At 30.0% G+C, this 22,756-nt stretch overlaps 1 long non-coding RNA gene and 1 other non-coding gene across 2 annotated transcripts; one reads left to right on the top strand and one right to left on the bottom strand.

Annotated features, from left to right (window-relative positions):
* Positions 1 to 3,993: 3,993 nt before the first annotated feature.
* LOC128295133 (uncharacterized) lies at positions 3,994 to 5,862 on the bottom strand. The gene is made up of 3 exons (XR_008285453.1): positions 5,753 to 5,862; positions 4,825 to 4,978; positions 3,994 to 4,360 (listed from the first exon to the last, which is right to left on the bottom strand). It is a non-coding gene; the product is annotated as an uncharacterized LOC128295133 (long non-coding RNA).
* Positions 5,863 to 11,086: 5,224 nt separating this feature from the next.
* On the top strand, positions 11,087 to 11,159 carry TRNAV-UAC (transfer RNA valine (anticodon UAC)). The gene has a single exon. It is a non-coding gene; the product is annotated as a tRNA-Val (tRNA).
* Positions 11,160 to 22,756: the final 11,597 nt, after the last annotated feature.

Here is a 22,756-nt window from a genome sequence, read left to right as displayed (position 1 = left end):
GCTTAATGGTACTTTCATGATCCAAGATAGTATAACACAAACATTAATATCATTATCTAATACAATTGCATATACTTGTACATTTCATGTTTAACTAAACCATGGCCATATTTATAATCCATTTCCATTATATCTTCACACATATAACATACAGATAACATTGGTAAGCTAATTCATTAATCAATTCAAACTGAGCTTATAACTAAATACAAAAACCACATGCCAATTAATATCATATTCACTTAACATCTTTTACCTTGGTAGCTTATCATTCAATCACTTTTCTAGAGTCGTTTGAGATATTCACAAACATTTCAGGCTTTCAGGCTCGTTTTCAATAATTTTTTCAGTTGAAATTCAAATGAGGCCATATCATTAAACCATTTCATTTGACAATATTTGTAACAGTCAGAATTTCAGTAGTGCCAAAAACGGTGGTTTCGAAAACCCATTCTCCAATAGTCGAGTCCATAAATATTATTAAATAATATTTACGAGATTATTATAATGTTATACTGGATTTTGACCTAATAGATTACTAATTGGACAATTAGTTAAAGTACAAGTAGTTCGACCCTAAAGTCAGTGGTCTTGAAAAATGAGGTATTAAGACCACGTTTTAGTAAACCGAGCTCGTAACTATTTTTATTAAATATTTATGGAGTTTTTATATAAGTGATTTGAATGTTGATCCAAAAATGTTAGTGATTGGATGGTTAATTAAGGTATAAGGAATAAATTGTAAAAATTATAAAAACTGTAAAAATTAATCGTTATTGATTTTTATTAATTAGAAAGGTCTAAAAGGTGGTTGTTTGAGGGTTTATGTGGCAATTAACCACTTTAAAATAAGTGAGATGATTATAGTGCTTGTATGTTATTAAGATATGTGTTAAATAAATAAAGTCAACTTAAAAACAAAAACAATGCCATCTTTATCGTTTCTTCTTCCACGATTGAAAATGAGAGAATAGCCATTGTTGAAAGCTTTCCCCTATTTGGCCAAGCTCTACTCCTTGCATATTGGAGGTTAATTAAGAAAAAGAAGAAATTATGGATTAGTCCCTGATACTTTATGATTTCTATTTTTCTATATAAGTTCATATGGAACTTACTATGTTATTTTATATTATGTTTGAATTGTATGATTATATTTATTTATATACATATGAAATAATAATGACTTATGCAATCAAAATGACTAAATTGGAAAATATAATATTTGTGATAAATATGAATGAATACGTAGTATCGAATGGATGTGAAATTTGTAATCTGAATGAATGATATATATATACATGGTGATGTTATATTGTTTAAAAGGTATGTATTTATTGTTTTGGTATCAAGTGGACTAAATCGATGATATGTGAAATATTAGATAAATGTGAATAGATAATTTGTATGGAATGAATTGGAAATTGTTATAAGTTTGGAAGATGAGTATAAGCTGATGTTACATGGTTCAAAATGTGTATGAATTGCTATTTGGAATATGAAAGTGTGTATATGGTTACAGGGTTTGTAATGATATAGAAGAAGGAAAACGGGTGTTTGATCAGGAGTTAATACGATTGCTTGAGATCTAGCATATGTTGCGGATTTTCTGAAGCTAGTGTTAGCAGCGTCGTACCAAGCTAGTGTTAGCAATCCTACTTAGAAGCTAGTGTTAGCAACCTAAATACGTCAGCTTGTATGAACAAATATGTGTTTTGATCAGGGATTAATTCGATGACTTGAGATTCAACATATGTTGTGGATTCTCTGGAGCTAGTGTTTGCAGCATTTAACCAAGCTAATGTTAGCAGCCTTTATTCAAAGCTAGTGTCTAATTGCCTTCAAATTTAATTATACAACATCATAACATATCTTCATGTATTTGAATAACTAGTTTTGATTGTTCGTTAGTGTGAGGATGGAATGATGTACTAAAATTTCATTTTGTACCCGAAACTTTGTGTAATTTACCCTAAAATTTTGAGGTAAATCTTGGGTCTCGGTAAAAAATAATAGACAATGGCACAACATGCAATTTAAAAATCTCAGAGTTGTATAGTTTAGCTAACTTCTCGAGGGAGTAATATGTCCTAACAAGAATAAAATGTGTTGACTTAATATGTCTACTATTACCTAGATTGCATCTTTCATTTTCAGAGTTCAATGTAATCTCGATACGAAACCCATTGTAACTCATTCCCATTTTCATTTCGAAATCATCACAAGTTATAACAAATCTGACTGAACTTGATATTCAGCTTTGACATGTTGGCATACTAGACACTTTGCCACGTATTCAGAAATTTCTCTTTTCATTTTCAACCACCAATATAACTATTCCAAATTGTTACACATTTTGTTACTGCCCGGATGTATGGAATAGGCACTAATCTAAGCTTCGCCTAAAATGTCTCGCTTCAGATCTAAATCTTTCGACACATAAACGGTTTCAAAAGCATAGATTCTTGTTATCATCAATACTAAACTCAAAAGTTTGATCGCTTTCAACAAGCTTCCGTTTTACTTGCAACTCTGAATCATCTTTCTATATTTCTTAATTCCCTAAAGGAATAACCTGTTTAGCTCTTAATTAAGCTAAAATAGAATCGCCATGTTCTAAAATTAAATGCGCATTCATTGACTTTAGAGCAAATAAAGACTTTGTACTCAAAGAATCAGCTTCAACATTAGTTTTACTCAGGCGATAATTGATAATCAACTCGTAATCTTTTAACAACTCGAGTCATCTTCGGTGTCTTAGATTTAACTCTTTCTAGGTCAATAAATAATTCAAGTTTTTGTGATCTGTGAAAATATAACATTTCTCCCCGTATAAATAATGTCGCCAAATCTTCAAAGAAAAAACCACTGCGGCTAACTCTAAATTGTGCATAAGGTAATTCTTCTCGTGTGACTTAAGTTACCTAAAAACATAAGCAATTAACTTTCCCTCTTGCATCAATACGCAACCCAAACCATTAAGTGAAGCATTGTTGAATATAACAAATTCTTTCCCCAATTCGAGCTGAATCAATACCGAAGCTTTCATCAAAATAGCTTTCAACTGTTCAAAATTCCATTGGCATTTAATTGACCAAACAAAACTAACATTTTTCGCAACGATTTCATTAGTGGTAAAGCTATCATCGAGAAACTTTTAATGAATTGTTTATAATACCCAACCAACCTCAGAAAACTATACACCTCTACGACATTTTTTGGAGGTTTTCTAGTTTACAACCATTGAGATTTTGTTCGGATCAATATGGATACCATCAGCCAAAATCACGTGACCCAAGAATTCCACTTCTCAAAGCCAGAATTCACATTTATTGAATTTTGCGTCCAACTATTTCTCTCGCAATGTCTGCAACACAGTTTTCAGATGCTGATCATGTTCAGTTTCATTCCTCAAGTAAATTAGAATGTTATCAAGAAACACAACAATTTTTTTTTCAGATATAGTTGAAATATTCAATTCACCAGGTCCATAAATGTGTCTAGGTGTTAGTTAGTCCAAATGGCATCACCAAAAATTCATAATGTCTATATCGAGTCTGGAAAGCAGTATTCGGTACATTTGACTCTTTAACTCTGAGCCAATAATAACATGATCTAATATTAATCCTTGAAAACAAGATAGCTCTTTTCAACTAAGCAAACAAGTCGTCAATACGAGGCAACATATACTTGTTCTTTATGGTCACTTCGTTTAGTTGTCGATAATCAATTTACAATCTCATAGTTCCATCTTTCTTTTTCACAAACAGAACTAGAGCACCTCTGGGCGACACACTCAGTCGAATAAATCTCTGGTCTAATAATTCTTGCAAATGTGCCTTTAATTCTTTCAATTTCATTTGTGTCACTTAATACGGTGCAATAGAGATTAGAGCAGTCCCTTGAGCCACTTCAATAACAAATTCAACTTCTCTGAGGTGGTAAACCCAAAAATTCTTCAGGAAACACATTAGTGAATTCATTAACTATTGAAACTTGTTCTATCTTTGATTCTAGTACTTTGCTATTTCAAATGTAAGTTAGATATGTTTCACAACCCTTTCTGATCAATTTTCTGGCAGATATAACTGATATGATATTGGTAGAATAATCGAATCTGTCAACCTCAACATTTATCCATTCACCATCCTGACATCTCACTACAATTAGTTTCTATCTACAGTTGACAACATCATCGTGCAGTGCTTAAAATCTATACCGAGAATAATGTCAAACTCATCAAACGACAATATCATATTAGTAGGAAATTCACGGCCCCGAATTTGCAGTGGACAACTTTTCCATCTTTGGCTTTGAAGATACGACTTGGAAGGGATTCTGGCTAAGAAATGAACCTCTCAACCTGATTACCAAGCATATATTAAAATAATAAAGGTCACAAGATCTGAAACCTCTAAATTTTTTCAGAACATAAAGCTTATCCTAAGAGACCCAATGAATTCTATTATCAACATTACCACTCGAGCCCTACCAATAAGAATTCATCATCTTTTGCAGAGTGTAACAAGTGTTAATAAGAAATAGAAAAAACACTCAAGCAAAAGGAAGGTAAAGATTAGACAACTGTCTTGATAATAACTTCTTTTCCTGATTTTGACAACAAATGATTCATCCATCTATGAGCATGCTAGCTAAGCCTATCCCTCAGAAACGAAAACACTATTTTCTTGATAAATAAGAGGAGGAAGGCACATGTAATACCCATGATTTAGAAGGGTAAAAACACCCAACAACTTTTGCACCAATAATCTTTCTAAAGCTTTATATTAACACTAAACATAATTTCTGATTTTTGGAAATTGATACCTTGCCCTAAAGCTTGCCTATAAACATCAAGAATATGCATCACGGTCATACATTCAGAATTAGTGGCCCAGAAAAATAGAAAATTGTTTTCAACAAACAGCTGTAGAACTCCAACGACAAACCGAAATACCATGCAAGTCTCCTCTCAGCTTAGCTTCACAAAACAAAAAACTCAACCTTTCAGTGCATAAAATAAATAAATAAATAAGGAGATAACAGGCCACCCTGTAGAAGACCCTACTAGGAAATTCGGGCTAGCCTCTGTCCCATTAAACATGACAGGATAATTAACCAAAGTAATGCACAGCATAACCCAATCAACCCATTAACTAGAAAACCATTTTAAGCAGTACAAATTTAAGAAAGCTTCAATCAACTCATTCATAAGCTTTACGAATGTTAATCTTAAGAGCTACTTCACCCACTTGTTCACGCCTCTTAATTTCCATATGATGAATTAACTCAAAAGCAACAAGAATATTATAAGTCTACTAGGAACAAACCCAAATTGCGAGAGAAAAATAATAACTGGCAAAATCCACTTCAACTGGTTCACAAGGACTTTGGCAGCAATCTTATAAAGAACGTTGCATAATGCAATAGGCCTCAAATCTTTCATGCTATCATGTTGGTCCTTCTTAGGAATCATAAAAATATTAGTATTATTCAAAGAAGCAAGAAACGTACAAGAATCTAACCAATAACAGAAACAATTGCCCAACACTTCTTAAAGAAAGTTGGGTTCATACCATCTAGACCCAAGGATTTATCGGGATGCATGCTCATAATCGCATCCCAAAATTCATCTATACAAAACAGAACGTTAAGAGTAGTATTATAACTATAAAAAGTAGTAGCCAAAAAAGCAAAAAAAGCATCATAAGTAGAAGTAGTAGAATTCGGAAAGAAAAAAAACTTTTGGAAATACCTTAAAACAATATCAGACATACTATTAGCATCAAAAGACAATTGATCACTTTCATCTCAAAGCCCATAAATATAATTTGCCTTTCGCCTCTTAGAAGCATGAGCATGAAAAAATCTAGAATTAGCTTCACTATATTTATACAAAAAATTCTTAGAACATTGCCGCCAATAAACCGCTTTTTGTGCCAATAAAGAAATTAAATTTGATCTCTATTGAACTATCTCAGTCACGTGAGGGTACCTAACACGCCAACGATCAATACAATCCTCCAACTTCATTATGCGTGAAGTAAAATTAGTACCAGCTTGTCGCCTCAAATCCATTAAATTCAAACCATAAGATTTTATTTTCGATGCAATTTCCAAAGCCAAATGATCTACCCAACTTACATTCACCACATCCATAAAACCATCTTTAGAAATTCAATAATCTTCGAAGAGAAAATGACAAGGACAACGCAACAACATAGAGGAACTAATCAACATTAGCAAATGCTCCATGACCAAAGCATCTGTTTCGTGCCCTCTTTCCCAAGTGAAGCCAAAACTCGACAAAGCAATTTTAGTCAGTTGGCAGTCGGTAAGGCGTTCCCAAAAACCATCAAACCAATTCGCCAGATAATTCCCACCGACATACTTATCATCAGGAGACTAAAAATTATTAAAATCTCCCAAGAAGACCTAAGGAAAATATTGATGACTAGCCAAAAGATGCAACAACTGCCTACTATCACACTCTCTAAATGCTTTAGGAAAACCATAAAAACCAGTAATATACTAATGAATATGGACAGAATTATCAGTAATTAAATCGATGTAATTAGAAGAATAACCAATAGCTGAAACATTATCAACATAACTCCATAAAAAAGCAAGACCATCACTATGTCCAATTCTATCAACATTAAAATAATGATCATACTGCAAAGCCACACGAAGCTCTTCAATTTTATTAGAATGCACTAGCATTTTAGACAAGAAAATTAAAATTGGGCTTATTAGAAAAGACAATCTCTTTTAATGACAAAACTACTCTCGGGTTGCCTAAACCCTAACAATTCTAAGCAATACAATTCAACAATTGTTGATTGAATATCAGAAACACCCGACCCATCCATTCGAATATTCTGATCAGCCCCAGCAACTGTTTTTTCGTTTCTTCAATGTCTAAACAGCACATTCTTTAAGGCCAATTTCATCACCACTAAAAGTATGGCCCGTAATAGCATCAAAATGAGCAGCACCAGCCCATCATTGACCAAGTTAGAAGCACTCCATGCAGTAAAAGCAGTAGATTTTACACCATTAATAGAGGGATCAATAGTCGGATTTTTGGGAAAGAAATGCACCTATTTTACAATTTCCCCAAAATTCCAACCGTCATACGTGAAATCCGGTCCAAAATTATGGAAAGAATTTGATCAATTGTTCCGTTGCTATTGAGCTCAAGAATTCATGTTTTGCTGGCGGACCTCTGCTCTTATTTCCTCCGGCCACTCTCACACCGCTTGCCCCTTCAGATAGTCAAAAAAACGATGACAACTTGTTTCACGATGCCCAACTCGACCACACAAATAACAAACCACTGGGATTCTTTCATAAATAAACGCAACCTCAAAAAATTCATCACCTTGCTTCTAGATTTTCTGTTTCCTCATCAACAATTCTTGAATATCAAGGTGAAGCCAAATTCGCATAAAATTACGATGACCATTAGCATTAGATTCGAGGAATTCACCCATAACATTTCCTAGACTTTTCGCCAAACTCTCTGAAGCAAAACCCGTGGGCAAGTCGTGAACCTGGACCAAAAAATCAACACTGAAAAACTCAACTTTCTCTGGATCTTCCCCTTTTTCAAGCTTATGAATGAACAAAATACAGTTGTTAAACGACCAGGGACCTCCAGATATCATTTTATCATTGATCTATTTTATGCTGGCTCCTTGAATGAGTCTCCAAATCGACAACAGTGTTCACTTCATAGCCACGAAGTGGATACCTCGCTACCTACAATACCCAAATCATAATCAATATCATCCACTTGAAACTTATCCGCCCCTATTTCCAACTCTACATCCACCTTCTCTTGTATGGATAAATGTTTAAATTTAGGATCCATATTCACTCGCACCACACAGCAAATCAAAATCACTAAACAAAATAAATGGACAAGCATGAAAGTATATTGCACAATCGGCAGAAAAGCCATGCACAAACGCACGACTAACTTGTAGCAAAGGAAGAGAGAAAACGAGGGCAAGACCTTTTTATTTAAAAAATATATTTTCATATTAATCGATCGTAATTTGTAGTTAGTATGTGAAAGTTTCGCATTAGGCCACAAAAAAAAAAAAAAACCTATTTGAAAGCCATATAAGAATAATTTCGTGACAGATTTGAAAAACAAATTATAAAATTGCTTCCATTCTATATATACTAAATTATGACACTGTGAAAATTTTATTATAGAATATATTTATAAAAATATATGAGCAATTAGAAAAGTTGAAGCTTATGTTAACGGGTGAGCAAAATTGGATTTTATTTGAAAAAAAATTTGAATTTCGAGTTAATCGAATTGAGTTATTCAAGTCAACTCGAATAAGTAATTCAAGTTTTGAGTTCTAGTTGAGTTAAATTTTACAATTTGAATAATTCGAATAACAAATTAGCGTAAATACCTGATTGGTTTCTAATTTTGAAAATGAACAAATTGGTCACTCAACCAAAATTCAAAAAATTCAAAAAATTTAAAATTCAAAATATTTATAAAAAATTCTAAAATTTATTTTTTGTATTCTAAAAATATATAAAGAAAGTTAAATTTACTAAAATAATAATTTTGGGACCTAAATAAGTTAATTAATGATTCAAGTTCATCGTACTAAATCTTATTTTTTTATTATTTTTCTTTGAAAAATTTCAAATATATATGGTTTCAAATTTATGTGTTCTAACATGGAATTAGTTATACTGTAACAAGATTTTAATTTAACTCGAATAATTTCACTTGATTTGATTCGATTCGATTTAATTCGATTCAACTCAGATCGAATTTTATTTCACTTGACTCAATTCGAAAAAATTTAAAGTCGAGTTAGGATGATAAACTAAGACTCATCAACTCAATATATTTTCATTCGATTTGACTCGATTCAATCGAACCTGGTAATATGTTAATTTGCATGACATTTTATGTTTAATTCGGTTTATTTCTGAATTGATCCATGCTAAATTACTGATTTTATATTTTAATCTTGTCAGGGATGTAATTGGGACGCTAAGACACAAAAACGAGCAGAAAAAGACTAAATTGAAACATAATCAATGAAATGAGGCCGAATTAAAAATGTGGAGAAAGCCAAAGACTCATCAAATTTTTTTTTCTTTGTAAAAGCCAAAAAAAAATCTACCTTTATTTTATGTTTCCATTTACATTTCTTTGTTCTTTTAAAATTGGTTTAATTGCTTTCCAAGTATCTTTCTGTCCCTTTCCTCACCATTATCATTAAATCACCTTCCAAAATCTACAAAGCATGAATAAGTTTATGCTTCACTAAATTCCATCTTAGCTTTAGGCTGATATTCTTTTCGGTTGGGAATCATGAGATATGTATTCGTGCTAAAAATCATTCCAATCGGTATTCACATTTTTCCTAAGTATTGGGATTGACAACTCATCCCTTAAAGTTAACTCGATTTCAAGTCAAAAAGTGCACGTTGGGTTGTAGTCGTGTTTGCTGACAGTTGGAGAGACCAGTTGGTCGTGCTGTATTTGGTTCTCTGAGAACAAATCAAGAAAGAAGTGATCGGGTTTAAACGACCCATGCGGTTGAGGCCGTTAATTCGAGTTAGGTTCTTCAAAGTACAAGGCTGTCGAAATCTTGAAACGAGAACACGTGTATCTCGGTTAGATAATCGATAAGGGCTGGTTTGCATGTCATATTGGGACCAGCTACGAGAGGAAGAATTGGTAGTTAGGACATTCTTAACTGCTATAACCAGCTTATCGTTTGGGGGAGAAAATTAATTTTCGAGAATCAATTCTTAATCCGGAATCTACCAAGTCTAGGGCTAAGGCTTTTTATCTCTGTTTACAAAAATCTGAATTTATTTCCCAATTTAAATTTATTTCCAATATTAATTAATTGTTTATTTACGTTGTTTCGATTATTTACTTTCTAAACATTTTTCAAAACCTCCTGATTTATTTGTTTATTTTCTTTACAGGTCCGTTTGGAGTCGTGGGCACGACTTTTGCCACGACTTTCGACAGGACAAAAATTCTTATTATAAGTTAAACGCGGAAGTTGATTATAACATCCAATCCTTATGGACTCGACCCTACTACCACTCTTTACTACTATTTAAAGTTATTTTTGTAGGAATTATTTTTAGTGGTTTCGTCGCACATAAGAACCCTCACCCCTAATGTGTTAATTTAAATTTTTTTTCATAGACTTTGTATAAAACATAAAGAGAAAAAAGCTCCTTAAAATAATATTGTTAAAATTAGATTGAACCAACTTGTTGGATCAAGGACCAACAAGTGTACTAATCCAAATACGAGATATTAAATTGGATTTTGAGTGAACAGTTGAGAACCAAAATCAATTGAACTGATTAAAAAACTAATTAAACCATATATATTGAATATTTGAGGTAATTGATAAAATTTTGGCTCAATAAATTATTTTAGACAAATTGTCAACCCAAAAGAGACTCAATAACCCAATATGAATCAAAATAATTAAAAATATTTTTAAAAATATATAAATTAAAATTATTGGGTACATGAAAATCTTAAATTTTAATTTATTATACAAATTTTTCTAAGATGTGTATACTTATCTAAAAATAAAATATTCAAATACATATATAATCATTCATCTTGCATTTAATCTTATTAAAATAAAATTCAAAGATGTATTAATATCAACTAAAATGTAAAAGATATATAATTTCAAAATTAAAAAATATATAAATATTGGTTATTATTTTCTGTTAAAATGATATAATATAAAGATAATGTTAATATTCAATTACGATTTAAGAATGATAATGGTAATGTTTAATTGATTTTTATTTTTATTGTTGTTATTTATGTGTTTATAATTTTTTTCTAAATTTTTTCTTATTTTTAGGGTTTTTTTCAATTTTGATATTTTTTGAATTTTGAATTTTTATTTTTCAATTTTTAACGAATGAAGAAAAGATAACTAACGAAATATATGACATTGAAAGTAAAAGTGTGGCTCATCCCATCACGAGATGGCCATTTTTGCGATGTGATAAATTATTTGTACAAAACAAACACATTAAGACATTGAATGTTGCTGTGGTGTAGTGGTTATCACGTCAGTCTTACACACTGAAGGTCCCCAGTTCGATCCTGGGCAGCAACATTTGTATAAATTTTTTAGGTAATACATGCATTTCTTTAAAGAAGACATAGTGAAACCACGGATCACTACCTGAATCACCTCCACCCTTTACACCATGGCATATTGCTGTGTTAGTACACAGGCAACGCAACATCAGCATTAGCTTTTTTTTTTTTTCCACATGTGAAGTCGTTACCGCTATCAAAATAAAAGAGAGCTGACATTAAAAGAGGGAATTAGCCTCTAGTTCTCTCTATACGTTATTGGTACCATTGTTGATTCTTTTTATAAGAAAAGTTAAATTAAATTATATTAAAACAAAGTCAGAAAACAACACAACGCATCAAATAAGGGAGAATATTACTAAACCCAAGCCAATAAACTTACCCCAACACTCTGCCTATGCATTTCACCCATATTCAATGAAAGATTAATATTTGCCTCTAAAATGGATCTTAACATAATACGTAAATTCATAAATTCATAATACAAATCTAATGACAAAGCCGCTCTCATTAAACAACGAGTTGCTTTATTCGTCTACCTTTTAGTCCAGAAATTCTAAAAATCGAGTTAGAATGATAAAATAGAACTTGCCAACTCAAATAATTCGAAATTCTTTCATTCGATTTGATTGAACGCTCACCTCTACCAGGAAAGTCCCTATACTTAGGGATGAATTGCATTTCCACCCCTCTACTGAAAAATGAGCAAATTAACCTTTATATATTTCGAAATGTGCAAATTAGCCTCTCCGTTAAATTTTATTTGTTAAATGATGACGTGGAGTGTTAAGTTAAATAGTTAATTACTAATTTAGTCCCCAAACTATAAATAAATTATCATTTTTCTTTTTTAAAAAATTTCTTAACAATAATTCTAAAATCTTAAAATAATTAAAAATATTAAAATATTTTAAAATAATTTTAAAAATAAAAATTCAAAACATATATGTAAAAAAATATAAATGTTTTACAAGAAAAGCCTTAAAATTTTTTATCAAACTTTTGAGTCAAAACCCCAAAATCATCATCTTCTACAAGACTTTCTTCCCTATTTTACAAAACCCAAACAAATCAAAAGATTCCCTATACTTGATTGAAGCCATAAATAAATAAATACTTGATTGAAGCAAAAATGTAACATTTATATTTTAACTCGGGGTTAGGTATAGTGATGGATCAGATCAAGAATTAGTGTAAATTTTTTATATAATAAATAGGAATTTTGAGTATTAAATTAGGAATTATTTAGATCCAATAAGAAATTAGAAAATACTCCTTAGGTAAGAAAATTTTAAATAGATACATTGACTTAATTGAAAGAATAAAGAACTTGTTGTGGCCAAAGTAAGAAAAATAATAAGTTAGGAGATACATAGTAATAGAGGAAAGGAAGGAATGATCAAGAAGAAATCTAACCAATGTATTGTATGTGTCACTTTAGGAAAAATGAAAGATTAGGAAGGACAAAGTGGTAAATAGCCAAGTAAATATTTATTAGGTGTAATGATGATGGGTAAAAGTATAAAGATTAATGGCTTAAGAACTTATTAGAAATTTGACCATTTTAATTAAAAATATGAGATATTTTAGTAAAATGGTGTAGAAAGTGAGAGAAAAGATGAAAAGTTATCATCTTTTTTATTCCCAAACCGTCACTTCTTTTTTCCCCCAACTTCCATCCAACTTTTCTTTTATTTCCCTTTATATCCTTCCTCCATTATTGAACCATTTAAGCTTTAAACCTTCCTTTTTCTTTGAAATTTCTTTAGTAAAAATTAAAAAGAAGGCTAGTGAACATCTTAATCTCATGAGAAAACTTCCCTGGATGGATTAAAAGACATGATGAATTATCATGTCATACATATTTATTTTCATTAACTAGTATAGGAAATTTATATGATTTTAGTTTTAACTTATAAATGATATATGTTTTATATGAAACTGAAGACAAAGAAAAGAAGGGGGAGGATAAAATTGAAGGAAAAGAAAATGAGAAGGCCAAGGAGTGAAGGAAAAAGAAAATACATTATAATCTCAACCTTTTTGTTGTAAGTACTACAAGATTTTTTTAAATTATTTTATTTAAATGCTTATCTAGTAATATGGAATTACTTAGAATAGAAATGTAGAATATATATTTATATTTGTAAATAGATAATAAAAGGATGATTAGATTATGAAATTATGAAATATGTAAAGAAAATTATAGGTGGAGAATATGAAATGGTATATTTGTTTGAGCACTAAGCAATGGTGTTGTGGTAAAAGTATATGTGTGAAAATGGTGTGATATTTGTGATTTGTAAAATGGGGACTAAATTGTAGATGATGGAGAAATGTGAAATATTTTTCAAAATACTTATATAAAGTATTTAAATGTATGAAATTTAACTTTTATGCCCAAGTAAACAAAATTAGAACTACTAGGATATTAGTGGCATGCCATTAAGGGACCTTAGCACGCTCTCCGATTATTAGCACCTTAGTACTCTCCGTTTAGCACATTCGTGCTCTCTGTATAGCACTTTAGTGCTCTCTATTCAATAGTGCATAATAATGCACCTCTGTATTTTTTCATATATCCTGTGTATTCTACAAAGTCTACTCTAGGCTAAGAATATGAGTTGTGAATAAAAGTGAATCATCAATGTGTTGAGGTAAGTTTGATAACTTACAAAAGGTAAGTTAAATTTTATTAAAGTAAGGTAAAATTGAAGAAATTTGTATGTGTGTAAATATGTATTAATTGAATAAGTTTAAAAAAAATTATGTTATGATTCATAGTGATTACCAAGCCTTCACCGGCTTAATGCGTTTATGTTAACGCGTAAGTACAATTAGACTCGAAGAGATAGAATTGGGCTAGGAGATCTCTCATCTCATCACATCCCCAAGAGCTCCAAGAATAGGTATTATATTTTGAGTTAAAATGGCATGTACATAGGTAGACTAAATGTGTTCCCAAGTGTTAGGGACTAAAATACAAACTCTTGAAACTCTATCTATTTTGGTTTTACTTGAAGTATTTTGATTCTATATGAAATGAATTATTGAAGTTATAAGTATGTTTGCAAATATGGTTTGTTAATGTGATAATTATGATCAATTTGGAGTTGTTTTAAGTAGTTTAAATGCATCTTGAATTAGGCTTAAGTGTTGAGTTGAATCCAATATATCGCAGGGGATTTTAGTGAACTTTTAAACTGATTTTTGCCAAATTTTCCCCAAGGTATTGATACCAAAGGTATAGGTATAGATACCTAGGCTTTGAAATACAAAATTGCCAAAACAAAATGTGGTTTTGGTATCGTTTTTAACATCGCTATCAATATTGAAGGCTAGGTATCGATACCTTCATCAAAATTTGAATTTTCGGAGTTTTAGAATGTCATTTTGGTATTGATTTTGTGCAGTGGAATAGATTTTTTTAAAAGGTATCGATACCTTTTGTTTTGGTGTCGATACTTTTCCTCTGTTTTGAGTAGAAACAGTGTTAAAATCATTTCCAAACATAATCTAACATCCAATAATGACCCCACACATTTATATTAATAATTTTTGGGTTAAATAAGTTAAAATACTATGTATAAATGTTTAAGTTAAATAATGTCTAGCCAAAACCATTTTGGCACCAAATGTAATAGCCTTATACCGGGTCTGTACGATCGGACAAGGTATAGAAGTGTTACAAAAAAAATTCAACTAAAAGTTTTGATTACTCACTTTCAAATTTCTCATGTTTTGGTTAATGTTCAGTTTCATTCTTTATCACCCATGCTGCCAACTAAAAGGTACATAAAAATTTATTTAATGTTTACTTTATTCTACTTTAGTGAATATTCATTTTCGTATCTTTTGATTGTGTGTAACCACCATTACAAAATTTTGATTACTCATTTTCGCATCCTTTAGCTATTACAAGCTTTCTCATTTGAAGATCTTATTGTTTGTTACCCTAAGGGCTAGTTTGGCAATACTTTTGAAAAGTACTTTTGAAAAGTGCTGTGGAAAAGTGCTTTTGAAAAGTACTTTTGAAGTTTGGTTTAAAATTTGAGTGTTTAGCATTCTTTGTCAAAAAGTGCTTTTGTCAATTTTAGACATGTTATTATCAAGTAATAAATATGCATTTAAATAATATTTAAATTAGTTAATATTATTATATTTTAGTAAGAATATAAAAAAATTATTATAACTTGTTGTTAATATTTTAATATATGAAATATAAATTTTAAATACTTTTAAGCAATAAATATTAATTATTTATAAAATTTAATTAGAATATATAAATTATATTTTAAATATTTAGATATAACCATTAAATATTTGTAATTAGTATTTTAAAAATATTTTTTATTTTTAATTAATGATATAACACATTTGTAATTAAGCACCGAGGAAAAAAAAAGGAAAGTATTATGTTATTGGAGGGGAGATGTAACACCCAAAACCCGGCCCAGACGTTATGACCGGATCCGACATGTCACATCGAAACGTTCAAAACATTTTATATTGTTGATCCAGAAAAACTTACTTAGTGTTTTAAAAGATAATTTCATTATAGGTTAAAGTGAATGGAAGCTATGCACCAGGTAGGAAACCGGAAAAGAGGTGGTGAGTCCATCGGACTGCTTAAGTACCAAGCTCCCTTCGGATCCAATCCTAGACATGCATACCGCCATTGCCACACCTTAACGTCATGGATATTTCTAGGAAACCGATTTGATTAAGTCATTTTTAGGAAAAGTGATTAATTTTGGAAAATACTTTCATTGCGGAAGCTTTACTTGTTGTCGTGTTATTTTGAAATCAATTGTTGTTTTTGAAAACGCGCCCTAAAGCTATCCAATTTCAACAGTTAAAATAAGTAATACCTACGTGGATGAAAAATAAGGGGTGAGTTTGGGAAAACTCAGTGTGTAAAATAACCCAACCATAGTCTAAATCAGCTCAAACCACAGAAACAGAATAAGTTTGCCTTAACTCAGAACAGAAATTCAGAATAAAGCCCATAGGCCCATAACAGAACAGAACATATATTACATGTTTATGCAGAAACCCAACCATATCCAACCGAATACACCCCCGTACCAACCTTACACCGTGTGGGGAGACAACTCGACCCACCCAACCGCTACACACCACAGAATTTGCAGCATGGCTGCCAGAACAGATAATGTGACAGAGTCACCAGATACAAATAATTGTGGCAGAGCCACCAGAATAGATATATGTGGCAGAGCCACCAGATCAGATATTTGTGGCATAGCCACCAGAACGCTTCCTCCATAATATAACTCATGTCCCCATGTAACAGAAATAATATGTCATGGCATACGTATACAGAAACAGAACATCATGCTTTTCAAAAAAAAAAATAACCCTAGGGATATAACGGTAATTTTGCATACATAAGGGTGTTCAAGTAATTTCACTATTCTTAAGGTTTTCATACATAACATAGCCATTTACGTACGATTAGAAACACTTACCGCGTTTTCTTACCAACTTGGGCCCGTTGGCCCATTATTCCGTTTTTGGCCCATTTAGCCCAAAAATATCGAAATGCATGGAATTGCGCACTCTGCAGTCTTATCACTTTAATTTACCATATACATCAAACTATTAATCTCATGAGCATTCACACACTCGCAAGATCTCAAAATACCGGCTTTTCGGCATTTCGGCTTTTCGGCTTATGCCGATCTAGTCTATAAGAGGGTGTTAGTTACACACCTATTTGCGACGATATCTTGATTGAGATCCACACACGAACCGCCTACAATTGGATTACTAACACGTTAATCTAACTATTCAAATACGAACTACGATTAACCCCTTACAATATTCGCCAACCACACCTACAGATCAGAATAAGCTTATAAGAAATCAATAAGCAACTCATTAACAAATTTTTGTCAGTGTTTACCACATAATCATAATTTCACTGCAAGCTGTCTTCCTGAGCAACAGTCACTAAATCATTTATAACTGGAGCTACGAAACTCCAAATCAAGTGCCGTTAATTTTCCCTGAAAATAGACTCATATATCTTCTATCCATAAAATTTTCAGAATTTTTAGTTTAGCCAATCAATACCAGATTTTTCTCAAAGTTTCTCATGTTTCACTGTTTGACTAATCTGACCACTCTTCATTACGAATCAAATTTCTCATTGTACAGAATTCAAAATATGTTCTTGTTTATTTCATTAGAAACTAGACTCAATAAGCTTTAATTACATAATTTATTCAGCTTCTAATTCATCTCCCACAATTTATGGTGATTTTCCAAAGTTACGTTACTGCTGCTGTCCCAAGCAGATTTATTACCAAATCACTCTTTCACACATACCTTACATGCATGTTATTTAAACATGTATATCACCAATCAATCATCACATATCTATGATTTTACTTAAGTATAATCTCCATTTCATCATTTTAAAGCCCAACATGTTAGCCGATTTTTCCCTTTAGCATCTAAGGCACATGCATGCTCATTTGTTTGGCTCAACTTCACTTATCTTCCATTTTTCATCAAAAGAACATGAAACAACAACCATTTCCTTCATTTTAATTCATGACTAAATGCTCACAACACAACTAAAAACCAAAATATGCTTCAAGAGTTAAGGTAGAATCAAGAAGAACTCATGAACCTCAAAATAGAAGCAAGGTACCAAGAACTTACCTTCAATTTTCCTCCTCCTAGTGACCGAATACTCAAGAGCTTTCTCCTCTCCTTTCTCTTCTCTAACTTTCGGCTATGATGAATAAAGATGGACAAAACTTTGTTCTTTTCATCCTTTTGTTATTTTATTACCCAACATTTTATGACACAAAATAACCTATATTATTTGTGCCATACCTATGCCATAATGTTAATAAAAAAAAATGCCCATAATGCTTATCATGCCCATCATGGAACATTTACCTAACACATTATCAATTTTTTATCAATTTATACCATAAATTATGGATATCAAGTGCACATATTGTCTTCAACAACATGATGGCCGGCCACTTCTTGTAAAATGGGAGGTTTGACATGCAAATCCTCCTATTTTGCACTATTATTTATTTGGCCACTACAAATTAGCCTATAGCATTTTCAAACATTTTCACATAGGTCCTATTTCATAATTTCACTCACAAATGACAAAATCAAAGCATGAAATTTTGCCAACATTCACAGAATTCCCGAAAATTGGGGCGTTACAGAAAAAGTAATTAAGCACTAAAAATGCTTTTAGGAGAGGAAAAACTAAAAATTTTAGCTTCTCTTTTTCAGAAGTGTTTTTTAAAAGCACTTCTGAAAAGCAAAAAATTTCAGCCAAAAGCAGCTTGTTTAGCACAGCTTTTCTTCCAGAAGTGTTTTTGGACCCAGAAGTGTTTTTTTAAGCATTACAGAACAGACCCTAAGAAGCTTTAATTTTAAGTTACTAATTTTAATAATTTCTAGGTTTTGAATTTTTAATATAAATTTCTAGATTAACAAGGACATCATAGGTTTTGAAATTTTAGAAAATAATGTTTTAAATTTATGAGAAGAAATAAAAGATAAAAAGTGAAATTTTAATTTAAAATAAAACCTCAGAGTCATTAATACATCTCTAAAGGTGGAGAAACAATTAAAGGAGCTCTTTGTCTTCTTCCTCTTCTTCGTCGCCAAAGAGAGATGCAAAATCGAAAGATTTTATTTACTGTCAAAGTATTGTTTCTTTGGTTTAATTGTATTTCAACAATAATAGAACCATGATTTTATTGAAATGTGTGCTTTTAAAATTATACTGAAGAGCGTCTTCAATATATAAAATTAGTGTCTCATTGCATTAAATAGTTCTCATCAAATCAAGAATTTTATTGAAATTGAAAATGTTTCCCCATTATTGAAAAATGAGTGAATTTCTAAAAAATGTCATTTTTTTTAAATTACTAGATTAGACTTATTCTTCTTTTTCTTTTTAAAATTTACGACATTAGGTAGAAATAAAGAAAACCCTTTCAGTTGGAAGCGTTTTCAACGAATTTATAGCTGGAAGCATTTTTAATGTATTGACAGAAAAACGCTTCCAACTAAAAGCACTTTCTGCTCCCAATATTTTATTTCATTTGGTGCCACCTTTTGTGAAAATAAAACTTACAAAGCATGTCTTTATATAAACTTTAAGCCTCATTTCTCTTTTTTTTTTAAGTGATGTAGGGGATATGGGTCTATATAACTCATAATCCATTTGCAATTTATTCCTTGACAATGTGAAATTGCTTATTTTTTTAACTGACAACATAAAATTAAAGCCTACACTTAATTCTTAAAAATTAAAGACAAAACTTTGTACAACATTAAAGTCTAACAAAATATATTTTGTTATCTTTAAATGTTATCATTTTGCTTGATATTGTTCAGATTATAATTTGAGGAGGTTGATCATTAGACAACTAATTATTTATCTTTAAACTATTTTTGGGTTATTCGGGTAAATAATTCATGTTATTTATTTTATATTTATTTTATTTCCTTTTATTTTTAATCATGAAAATTTTATACATTCGTATCGTATTTGTGTTCTTTTTCATTTTATAATAATGTATTAATTATATTTAAAATATTATTTACACTTGCAAATTGTTTATCTTTTTTTACAAATAAGAAAAAATAAAAATATTCTCATAATAAAATAATTTTTGTAAATATGTAAAATTATTTAAGTAATTTTCTTGATTGATTTAGTTCTTTTCTTTTATGTTTTATAGGAAAAGAGGTAAAGTTGTTTCATGTTTGAATCTAAAATTATGTGTTAATAGAAGACTAAATAATAATACAAATTCTTTGTCACCGAATTATTTATTAACTAATGTACTTTTTACTTTTAGAAATATAGAGAAATGTAAAATAATATCAATATTTAACATATTTAAAAATAAAAACTAAAATATGCGTCACTATATTATCTCTATTAATTTTTCCACTTTAATATCTATATATAAAATCTTATGTGTTACTATATGTGTAAGTTTGTCTTTCTTTTTTATTGGACTTTTTTACAACGATAATATTTGTATAAGAGTTTATAATGTTTTATTTTGTTAGATTTTAATGTTGTACAAACTTTGTTTTTAAATTTTAAAAATTAAGTATAGCATTTAATCTTATGTTGTTAGTTAAAAGAGTAAATAATCCCACATTGTTTAGGAACAAACTGCAAATGAATTACGAGTCTATATAAACCTATATCTCACATTGCTTAAAAAAAAAAAAGAGAGAAATCAGACTTGAGATCTATATTAAGACTTCTTTTGTAAGTTTTATGTTCACAAGGGGTGGCAGCAAAAAAACAAAAAGATATTAAGAGCAGAAAACGCTTAAAGCTAGAAGTGTTTTTCTATCAATACACTGAAAACGCTTCCACGTACAAATCCACTGAAAACGCTTCCTTTAAAAAATAGCATTTTTCAAAAATTTGCTCTTGAAAAAGAGCTCAAGTTTCTAAAAAGAAAAAAATAAAAACATCATGATTCACTAAAAAAGAGCTTCTTTAAATTTAAGGTTTGACTTTAATAAATTTGGATTTGGTTTTGTTTTAAAGGAAATCTGACTTTGATTTCTTAAGAAAAAAAGATAACAAAAAATAATAATAATAATAAATCGATAGCACATTGTTTTAAAAATAATATTTTTTAAAAATATTTTTACTGTAATTTTTAAGATTTAAAAAATTAGAATATGATTAAATTTTTTAAAAGTATCAAAATAAAATTTTAGTTGTAGTTCAGGTGCTAAATTAGTAATTGATCATTTAAATTAATTTGCAATAACATTAGTGAATATTATGTAACTTTTGAAAGTTGGATGAACGAAATGTAATTTTAAACAAAATTTAGGGACAATTGGTATAGTTTACCCTAAATATTTTGTGTTTTATCCCAACTTTTTAGAGTTCCTTTTGTAAGTGACTTAAAAGAGTGTACTATTTTTCTTATTTTAATATGTCACATGGGTTAGTCATTGGGTTATAAAGGGTTAAAATGGTTTTTAAAGATATTTTTAAAATTTTAGAGTTAGGACTAAATTGATAGATTTTATAAATGTTGAGAGTCAAATTTATTAAATTTTTAGAACTAGAACTAAAATGAAAAATTTTGTAAAAATTGAACGCTAATTTTTTGAATTTTTAACATAATTTTAATAATTTTAATAGTTTATATTTATTTTAAAATTTTGTGTAGTTTTAGTATTATTGTTAAGAAAAAATAAAAAATAAAAAGATATTTTGCTATAATTTAGGGACTAAATTAACAATTAACCATTTAAATTAATGTTTCATGTCGTCATTTGATTGGTAAAATTTAATAAAGAGGTTAATTTGCACGTTTGAAATATATAAAAACTAATTTACTAATTTTTCAATAGAAAAACTGAAATGCAATCCACCCTTACAAATAAAGACTTCTCTAATACTTTTACTGCAAATTATGAATCAAGAGATGTTATTAACATATAAATTATTCTTTAAATTTAATCATAACAGTAAACTTGTAAAATATCATATGACAAAAATAACAAGTAATATGATAAGCACATAACCAAACTTGTCAATATCGACTTAAAACGATATATATATAAACCTTACATATGATTATCCTAGAATTATAAATCTATAAAATTGTTTTTAATATATAACATTGAATACGTATCTAAAAATAAAAATAACTTATTAAGAAATTCTCATATATATTCGCCTGATTTGAAAATATTAAAGGAATTTACTTTTCTTTTCAATTTTTCAATCTTAGCCTATCATACGTTAGAATTAGGATAAAAACTAGAAAGGATTATCATGAGGTTTTTACCATTAAATTGAGACTTGATAACCATTAAAATATATTGTTGAAATCCTAAATTAAGCATTTTTAGCAAATGAGATAACTTTTAATTATTGTTCATGTTTGGATTTGCTAGTAGAGTTGGACGATTCACCTGGTTGTATGTAAAGTGGAGAGTTACCTTGTTGGGTGTTTAGGCAATGGAAGTTGGAGGGGGAAGGAAAGAAGAAAAAGAAGAAAAGATTCTCCCCTTTTAGGTTAAAGCAATATCTTTAGTTACAATCTCGAGATGTCACGTATTATATCTCCTTTAATAGATTAGGAATAAGTAGTCTACCACCATAGGTCTAGGTAATATGTTGATTGAACATACTTTCAATCACTTTGAATAAGGCATGACAGTTGAGATCAAGAGTAACAATTAATGAGTGAGATTCACATGAACTCATAGGGATGTGTTTGAGAAGTGGGACCTTCACGAGGAATAGTTAAAAGTATAGATCTTTTAAGGTGAATTAAATTTTATCACACTGAAGATATAAATAAAAGAAAAAAAACTAATATTAAAATTATATTTAAAAAATATTTAATAATTAAAAGTAGAGTGATAAAGTAATCATAAATGTAGGCTTGGGTTAAATCTTTATACATTGCAAATTGAGAAAGATGTCGTTATCCTGAGAGCGAATAGAAAACTCTTAACCACATACTTCTTTAAAAGTTAGTTTTGACATTTATTATTTTTTGACAAGTAAATCTAGGATTTTATTCATTTAAAAGGCTAAGCCCA

Source organism: Gossypium arboreum, chromosome 7 (assembly GCF_025698485.1).
Source record: "Gossypium arboreum isolate Shixiya-1 chromosome 7, ASM2569848v2, whole genome shotgun sequence".
Taxonomy (NCBI): Eukaryota; Viridiplantae; Streptophyta; class Magnoliopsida; order Malvales; family Malvaceae; genus Gossypium; species Gossypium arboreum.
The sequence above is the reverse complement of the archived record's forward strand: the minus strand, read 5'-3'. Positions and strand labels throughout refer to the sequence as shown.